Source organism: Lagopus muta, chromosome 30, assembly GCF_023343835.1.
Source record: "Lagopus muta isolate bLagMut1 chromosome 30, bLagMut1 primary, whole genome shotgun sequence".
Taxonomy (NCBI): domain Eukaryota; kingdom Metazoa; phylum Chordata; class Aves; order Galliformes; family Phasianidae; genus Lagopus; species Lagopus muta.
The window spans coordinates 1,544,973-1,554,718 of NC_064462.1; positions in this window are offsets into that span (position 1 = coordinate 1,544,973).

The following is a 9,746-nucleotide window of genomic DNA, read 5'->3' on the forward strand; positions in this document are numbered from 1 at the left end:
GCCCTATAGAGACACACAGTGCCCCATAGCACCCTATAGGGACACGCAGTGCCCCATAGCGCCCTATAGAGACACACAGTGCCCCATAGCGCCCTATAGAGACACACAGTGCCCCATAGCGCCCTATAGAGACACACAGGGCCCCATAGTGCCCCATAGCGCCCTATAGAGACACACAGTGCCCCATAGCGCCCTATAGAGACACACAGTGCCCCATAGCGCCCTATCGTGCCCCACAGCTCCCTATAGACACACAGTGCCACAAGCTGGAACACTGCAAGCTCCATACGACCGTGAGCGCCTCCCACTTGCCTTCATTCTTCTCACACAGCAGAACGTCCCCAAGGATCTGAAAGCCCTGGGCTCAGAGTCTCCAAGATTTCTTATCAGGAAGGGAGTGGAGCATGCCTTGCAATGGCAGCAGAGGGGACTCGGGAAGGAAGCACCAGAAACGCCTGCTAAATCTCATCCCGGTTCCAGATCCCATCCATGGACGTCACGTGTCAATTTCCTCACACTGTTCTGGAGGTGGAACTTCAATCTGCAGCAGGCAGAAGCCCATTGTGCATCAAGCAAAGCAATCAGTGTGGGGCAGAGATGCTGCCTTCAGCACAGGGACCTTGAGGTTCACTGGAGGAGAGGGAGAGCACTGGTGAGTGGCTGCAAGAGCACGGCATTGCCCATCAGTGCTGTACCCTGCTGTAACATGGAGGATTGCAAGCATTCACCTTCTGCACCATAAAAAGGGCGTCCAGACGTTGTTTCATGCCAGCTGGATGTGTTCACCAGGAACTCAAGTTTGACTGTCAAAGTGTTTGGCTTGAGACAAGCTCAGAGCTGTTCTGGCCGCTTCCATCACTTACAGAGCATTTTGCTGTCCAAGTGCGTGCACTGCTGCCACTTTTAGGTGTATGCCCTCAAAACCTCACCCCCTCCGTGCTGCTGAGGAAGCACTCAGCATTGCTATGGAATAGGAAGGATTCTGCACGTCACAGCGCCCAGCTGCCCCTCATCAGCACCCCAGCGCTCTCCCAGTCCCTCCTCCCTCCTGCTCCACTCCTGCCCAGCACAGCTGCGTTTCCACTGGCACAGGGATGCTGAGCTCCAGAGCCCTGAGAGCAGCGCATGGGGTTGGGAGGCATCAGCAGGGCCCAGTGCCATCTGCACACGGCAGTTCTGTGCTTAGCAAAGCTGCACCATCTTGCACTTTCCTTTCTGGTTTGTATACCCATAGAAGCCTTTCTTGTTCTTCTTTCATTCTTGCCCAGTCCAGTTCCAGCTGGGCCCTTCCTGACCCCATACCTACACAGCCAGCAGAACCTGGTGGTGCAGGAACCGACCCAGGGACGGGGTGTTAATGGAGCTTATTGTCACCAACAAGGAGGGACTGGTTAAGGAAGTAAAGGCTGGGGGCAGCTTGGGTTGTAGTGACCATGAGATGGTGGAGTTCAAGATCCTGAGTGGAAGAAGCAAAGCAAAAAGTGGGATTGCTGTCCTGCACTTTAGGAGAGCCAACTTCCATCTCTTTTGGGGACTATTTGGAGCCATCCCATGGGCCGGGGTGTTGGAAGGCAAGGGGGCCTCTGAGAGCTGGTCAGCATTTAAGCAGCTCTTCTTCCAAGCTCAGGATCAGTGCGTCCCTGTGAGGAAGAAATAGAGAAAAGGAGGCAGGAGAGCTGTGAGGATGAGTGAGGAGCTCGAGAGCAAGCTCAAAGGAAAGAAGAAGGCCATGAAATGTGGGAAAAGGGTCTGAGCGCTTGGGATGAATACAGGAATGTTGTCAGGGCCTGCAGGGATGCAATGAGGAAGGGCTAAAGCCCGCCTGGAATTGAATCTGGCTGAAGTCATAAAGGATAATAAAAAAGGCTTTTTTAAGTGTGTTAACAGCAAAAGGAAAACTGGAATGTGGGCCCTTACTGACGGGGTGTTCTGGTAACAGGGGATGCTGAGAAGGCAGAGATACTGAGTGCCTTCTTCTGTCTTCAGTGCAAAAGCTCTCCCTCAGGTTTCCCACACCTTGGAGGACAGTGAGAGGGGCTGGGGAATGGGAGACTTCCCTTCAGTCAGGAAAGAAGAGGTGCCTGAGCACCGAGGCAGTACTGAGGTCCATAAGTCCATAGGACCCGATGGGATGCATCCACGGGTGCTGGCGGAGGTGATTGCTGAGCCTCTCTCCATCATCTTTGAGAGGTCTTGGATAATGGGGGAGCTCCCTGAAGACTGGAGGACAGCCAGCGTCACTCTGGTCTTTAAAAAGGGCAAGATGCAGGTAATGATAGGCCTGTCAGCCTCACCTCTGTCCTGGAAAGGTGATGGAACAGCTGTGCTGGATGCCATCTCCAGACAGCTGGGAGAAGAGGAGGTGATGAGGAGCCGTCAGCACTGGTTCAGCAGGGGGAGGTCGTGCTCCACCAACCTGGTGGCCTTCTATGATGTTGTCTCTGGCTGGGTGGATGGGGGCAGAGCAGTGGATGTAGCCTACCTTGATTTCAGCAAGGCTTTTGATGCTGTCCCCCATGACGTCCTTATAACAAAGCTGAGCAAGTGTGGGATGGATGAGTGGACAGTGAGGTGGGTTGAGAACTGGCTGCTGGCAGAGCACAGAGGGTCGATGTTGGTGGTGCAGAGTCTGGTTGGAGGCCTGTAAGCAGCGGTGTTCCTCAGGGGTCGGTGCTGGGTCCTTGTTCAACATCTTCATCAATGACCTTGATGAGGGGATAATGGCCACCCTCAGCAAGTTTGTGATGATACCAAGTTGGGAGGATTGGCTGAAGGCTGTGCTGCCATTCAGCGAGACCTGGACAGGCTGAGAGCTGGGCAGTAAAAAACCGGATGAGGTTTAACAAAAGCAAGTGTAGAGTCTTGCATCTGGGGAGGAATAATTGCATGCACCAGTACAGGTTGGGGGATGAGCTGCTGGAGGGGAGCTCTGCGGAGAGGGACCTGGGTGTCCTGGTGGATGACAGGTTGCCATGAGCCAGCAGTGTGCCCTTGTGGCCAAGAGGGCCAATGGCATCCTGGGGTGCATTGCACAGAGTGTGGCCAGCAGGTCAAAGGAGGTGATCCTCCCCCTCTGCTCTGCCCTGCTGAGGCCTCATCTGCAGCACTGCGTCCAGTTCTGGGCTGCCCAGCACAAAACAGACAGGGATCTCTTGGAAAGAGTCCAGCGGAGGCCACAAAGATGGTGAAGGGCCTGGAGCATCTCTGCTGTGAGGAAAGGCTGAGTGAACTGGGTCTGTTCAGCATGGAGAAAAGAAGGCTGAGAGGGGAGCTGATCCAGGTCTGTAAATATCTGAGGTGTGGGGGGCAGAATGGCGAGGATGGACTGTTTTCAGTGGGGAGTGGAGACAGGACAAGGGGAAACGGCTGGAAACTGCAGCATAGGAAGTTCCGCACAAACATGCGCAAGAACTTCTTTACAGTGAGGTGACGGAGCACTGGAACAGGCTGCCCAGGGAGGTGGTGGAGTCTATGGGTCCCAGTGGGTCCCAACGTGTCTCTATGGGTCCCAATGTGTCTCTATGGGTCTCAATGTGTCTCTATGGGTCCCAATGTGTCTCTATGGGTCCCAATGTGTCTCTATGGGTCTCAATGTGTCTCTATGGGTCCCAACGTGTCTCTATGGTCCCACTGTTCAGTGGAACAGGCTGCCCAGGGAGGTGGGGGAGTCTATGGGTCCCAGTGGGTCCCAACGTGTCTCTATGGGTCTCAATGTGTCTCTATGGGTCCCAACATGTCCCAATGGGTCCCAACGTGTCTCTATGGGTCCCAATGTGTCTCTATGGGTCCCAATGTGTCTCTATGGGTCCCAACATGTCTGTATAGGTCCCAATGTGTCTCAATGTGTCTCTATGGGTCTCAATGTGTCTCTATGGGTCCCAAAGTGTCTCTATGGGTCTCTATGGGTCCCAACGTGTCTCTATGGGTCCCAACGTGTCTCTATGGTCCCACTGCTCACTGCTGCCCATGGAGGTGGTGGAGTCTCCTGCTCTGTTGATGTTCCAGACCTGCCTGGATGCCGAGCTGTGCGACTGCTGTAGGAACGGCTTTGGCAGGGGGTTGGACTCCATGAGCTCTGCAGCTCCCTTCCAACCCCTACAGTTCTGTGATGCTGTGATTCTGTGTTACCTGTGTTCCCCCCAGAGTTCCTGTCCCTGCTCCCACTGCCTACCGTTTTCTTCCTGTTGTCCAGTTTGAGCAGCACATCCTGATTCAGCCATGCTGGTCTCTTGCCCTTCTTTCCTGACTTCTTTCACCCAGGGATTGAGAGCTCCTGTGCCTGACGAAAAGCTGCCTTAAAGATCTGACAGCTCTGCTCCACTCCCTTGTCCCTGCAGATGCTTTTGAAGGGGGTCTTGTTGACTGAGCTCCCTGAAGAGCTCAAGGTTGGCTTTCCTAAAACTTAGCATCCTGATTTTGCACTTTGTCCCGTATCCTTCAGGATTGTGAATTCCAGCACTGCAGGGTCACAACAGGCCAGGCAGCCTCCCATCCAGATGTCACCAAGCAGTTCATCTGTGCTGGTGAGCAGCAGGTGCCCCATTCTACCATTACACGATTCCTTGCCTCCCTGCAGCCCTGTAGGAAGGTCAGGAGGTGTCGCATCGTTGTCCCTCACAGAACATCACGCACCCCGCTTCTCACTGACCATGGAAAAGCTCTGGACCAAGTGTGAGACACAGGACTTCCCTGCCCAGGGTCTGCATCCGTGGCTCGGCCTTTTGGCTCCATCAAACGAACCGTGGGCTTTACCCAATAACAAAATCATCCACACTGGGTCTTTGCCTACCTGCAATCACAGCCTCCAGTTATTTGCTCTAACAAGTCCACAGGGAGGCTTTGTTGGTAATTGCTCCGTTAGGGCTCATTAATACTCCAAGATGCTTCAGCGTTTCCTTTTGACTCTACTTTTATCTTGTGGTTCCATCAGTCGGTATCTGCAAGACTTGGACTCAACACCAAATACGCCGTGGGACTAATTACAATGATCAAGATAATGAGCCATTTCCCTCAGGTCTTCAAGATGTGCACTCTTAATTAGGCAGGTTTCAAAGTGGTAGTAAAAGAGGACATTTTCAAAGGACTTTTCATATTGAAGAGTATCTTTTATTACTTTTCTGTCTATCGAAGAAGCGTTAGAAGCTCACTGCATGTTGTGCTTCTGCAGGTTGTCTCCTAAAGACGTCTGGGGAAGTCGCTGTGCAGACAACCTTCCTCCTCACTCCTCTTCCTCTTACTGTGTTCAGTTTTGGGCCCCTCACTGCAAGAAAGACATGGAGGCCCTGGAACGTGTTCAAAGGAGGGCAACAAAGCTGGTGAGGGGTCTGGAACACAGGGCTGCTGAGGAGAGGCTGAAGGAGCTGGGAATGTTCAGCCTGGAGAAGAGGAGCTCAGGGGGGACCTCATTGCTCTCTGTGACTGCCTGAAGGGAGGTTGTAGTGAGCTGGGGGTCGGCCTCTGCTCTCGTGTCATTAGTGATAGGAGCAGAGGGAATGGTTTCAAGCTGCGGCAGGGGAGATTCAGGCTGGACATGAGGAAGTATTAGTGTTCAGAAAGGGTGGTCAGGCACTGGAATGGATGCCCAGGGAGGTGGTGGAGTCACCGAGCCTGGGGGTGTTCAAGGAAAGGCTGGATGTTGTGTTGAGGGACATGGTTTAGTGGGAGCTGTTGGTAAGAGGTGAACGGTTGGACTGGATGATCTTTTATGTCTTTTCCAACCTTGGTGATTCTATGATTCTATGATTCTATGATTCCCCGCTGCTTTGCTCAGCACTCAGCTGGGACTCCCAGCGCTTCTTTCCAGCACACGTCACTGCAGCCTGCAGCTGAATATTGCAGCTCCTTGGCACAAACCCCCGCCTGCTTTCCTCACAGAAATCCCTGCACACAGGCACAGAAGGATTCTCTTTTCCTTTCTGATTTTCTTTAGAAGCAAAACGTGTAGGATTTACAACGACAGGAGAACGTTGTCCTAAACTGTGTGCCAAAAGCAAGCTGCCTCCAATGAAGTTTGTTGTCCACAAAGGAGAACCGTGCAAGAAATGTTTGACACAGAGAGGAAGGAAACGATAAATAGCAACACAATTACAGAGCTGGCAAGAGGGAGGATGAGAGAGACAGCGGAAAGACAGGGAAGCTTGAACAACCTGAATATCCAAAAAGCAGCTGAGTCGGTGGGAGATACCTGAATGGCCAAAGAGTGAGGATAGGGGGAATATGGAGAGCAATGGGAGGTGCTCAGAGGAGGGGGGGAGCGAGCAAACGGCTGCGTGGTGCTTAATTACCCACCAGGTTAAATCACAGCACGGCCAGATGGCTGCTGGAAACTTGACTTCTGACACCAGGTCGGTGGAAACGCCTGATGGAAGGGGAGGTGAAGTGCGCTGTGTAAGAGGCAGAGTGCAACGCAGGCACAGGAAAATAGCAAGATTTGTTCCTCTTTCTATTAAAACAGAGACTGGAAAAAATATATTTTGCTGTCATTGTGTGAAAACATGATGCTCAATCACTTCAGCTGCTAGAATGCGTCCCGTTTTTTCAGGTAATATTAAACTGAACCCAACTAAAATTGTTTTTTTTCTGTCTTGCAGGAGGACCAGAATACGAGAACCCTCCCTGCCCAGAACTGTTCTTGCTCTGTCATCTGGAGCATCATTAAACTCACCCAGCAGTGCTGAGAGCGGGGAGAGGGCAGAGGCAGAGGAAGGTGGCTGGGAGGTGGCTCTGAGGCCATTCCTCACAGATCACAGAATCACCCGTGTTGGAAGGGACCCCAAGGATCATGCAGTTCCAACCCCCCTGCCCAGCAGGGCCACCAAACATCCACATTCACATCAGGTTGCCCAGGACCCCGTCCAACCTGGCCTTGACCACGTCCAAGGACGGGGCATCCACAACCTCCCTGGGCAGCCCGTTCCAGGGCCTAACCACTCTCCATGGAAAGAACTTCCCCCTAACATCCAACCGAAATGGGACCCATAGAGACACGTTGTGACCCATAGAGACACACTGGGACACATAGAGACCCATAGAGACCCATTGGGACCCATAGAGACACATTGAGACCCATAGAGACCCATTGGGACCCATAGAGACACACTGGGACCCAGAGACACGTTGAGACCCATTGGGACCCATAGAGACACGTTGGGACCCATAGAGACACACTGGGACCTATAGAGACCCATAGAGACCATTGGGATCCATAAAGACACATTGAGACCCATAGAGACACATTGAGACTCATAGAGACACTTTGAGACCCATAGAGACACATTGAGGCCCACTGGGACTCATAGAGACATGTTGAGACACATAGAGACACATTGGGACCCATTGGGACCCATTGGGACCCATAGGGACATGTTGAGACCCATAGAGACCCATTGGGACCCATAGAGAAACATTGAGACTCATTGGGACCCAAAGAGACACTTTCAGACCCATAGAGGCACACTGAGACCCATAGAGACACATTGAGAGCCATACAGACAAATTGAGACACATTGAGACCCATAGAGACACTTTGGGACGCAGAGACACATTGAGACCCATTGGGACCCATAGAGACACATTGAGACCCATAGAGACACATTGGGACCCATAGAGACACGCTGGGACCCATAGAGACACGTTAGGACCCATAGAGACACGTTGGGACCCATAGAGACACATTGGGACCCATAGAGACACATTGAGACCCATAGAGACACATTGAGACCCATGGAGACACATTGGGACCCATAGAGACACATTGAGACCCATGGAGACACATTGGGACCCATAGAGACACATTGAGGCCCATAGAGACCCATTGGGACCCAGAGGGACACATTGAGACCCATAGAGACACATTGGGACCCATAGAGACACATTGAGACCCATAGAGACACATTGGGACCCATAGAGACACGCTGGGACCCATAGAGACACGTTGAGACCCATAGAGACACGTTGGGACCCATAGAGACACATTGAGACCCATGGAGACACATTGGGACCCATAGAGACACATTGAGGCCCATAGAGACCCATTGGGACCCAGAGGGACACATTGAGGCCCATAGAGACACATTGAGGCCCACTGGGACCCTTAGGGGCACATTGGGACCCATAGAGGCACATTGGGACCCATAGAGACACATTGGGACCCATAGAGACACGTTGGGACCCATAGAGACACATTGGGACCCATAGAGACACGTTGAGACCCATAGAGACACGTTGGGACCCATAGAGACACATTGAGACCCATGGAGACACATTGGGACCCATAGAGACACGTTGGGACCCTTAGAGACACTTTGAGCCCCATAGAATCACAGAATCACAGAATCACAGAATCACAGAATCACAGAATCACAGAATCAATCACCCGGGTTGGAAGGGACCCCAAGGATCATGCAGTTCCAACCCCCCTGCCCAGCAGGGCCACCAAACATCCACATTCACATCAGGTTGCCCAGGACCCCGTCCAACCTGGCCTTAAACACGTCCAAGGACGGGGCATCCACAACCTCCCTGGGCAGCCCGTTCCAGGGCCCAACCGCTCTCCTAGTAAAGAACTTCCCCCTAACATCCAACCTCAATCTTCCCTCCTTCAACTTCCTCCTGCAGCAACAGCAGCACCCTGGGGCAGGCAGCGCACACTGGGAGGTCATCAAGTGCAGCACAACTCCTGCGACACAGAGCACAGCTCAAGCAGGGAGGGCACAGCCAGCACGGCTGAGCTGCTGCTGGTGGGATCACCGCACTGCAATGGTGGGGTGGCCAGGAGCAGCTGGGCACTGGGAGGGCAGCTGAGAAAACTGCGTGCAGGTGGCTGGGCCCTGGTGAGGCTCTGCCTCATGGTGACACCGCCTGTATGAGGGGAAGTATGGGATGAGGCACGGATTCTGCCCAATGGGGTAGAGAGCCCTCTGGTACTCTGCCCTGGTAAGACCTCATCTGGAGCACGGCGTCCAGTTCTGGGCTGCCCAGCACAAAACAGACAGGGATCTCTTGGAAAGAGTCCAGCGGAGGCCACGAAGATGGTGAAGGGCCTGGAGCATCTCTGCTATGGAGAAAGGCTGAGTGAGCTGGGTCTGTTCAGCCTGGAGAAAAGAAGGCTGAGAGGGGAGCTGATCCAGGTCTGTAAATATCTGAGGTGTGGGGGGCAGAATGGCGAGGATGGACTGTTTTCAGTGGGGAGTGGAGACAGGAAAGGGGAAATGGCCGGAAACTGCAGCATAGGAAGTTCTGCACAAACATGCGCAAGAACTTCTTTACAGTGAGGTGACGGAGCACTGGAACAGGCTGCCCAGGGAGGTGGGGGAGTCTATGGGTCCCAGTGGGTCCCAACGTGTCTCTATGGGGCCCAATGTGTCTCTATGGGTCCCAACATGTCCCAGTGGGTCCCAACGTGTCTCTATGGGTCCCAATGTGTCTCTATGGGTCCCAATGTGTCTCTATGGGTCCCAACGTGTCTCTATGGGTCCCAATGTGTCTCCATGGGTCCCAACGTGTCTCTATGGGTCCCAACGTGTCTCTATGGGTCCCAGTGGGTCCCAATGTGTCTCTATGGGTCTCAATGTGTCTCCATGGGTCCCAACGTGTCTCTATGGGTCCCAACGTGTCTCTATGGGTCTCAATGTGTCTCTATGGGTCCCAACATGTCTCTATGGGTCCCAACGTGTCTCTATGGGTCCCAACATGTCCCTATGGGTCCCAACGTGTCTCTATGGTCCCACTGTTCACTGCTGCCCAGG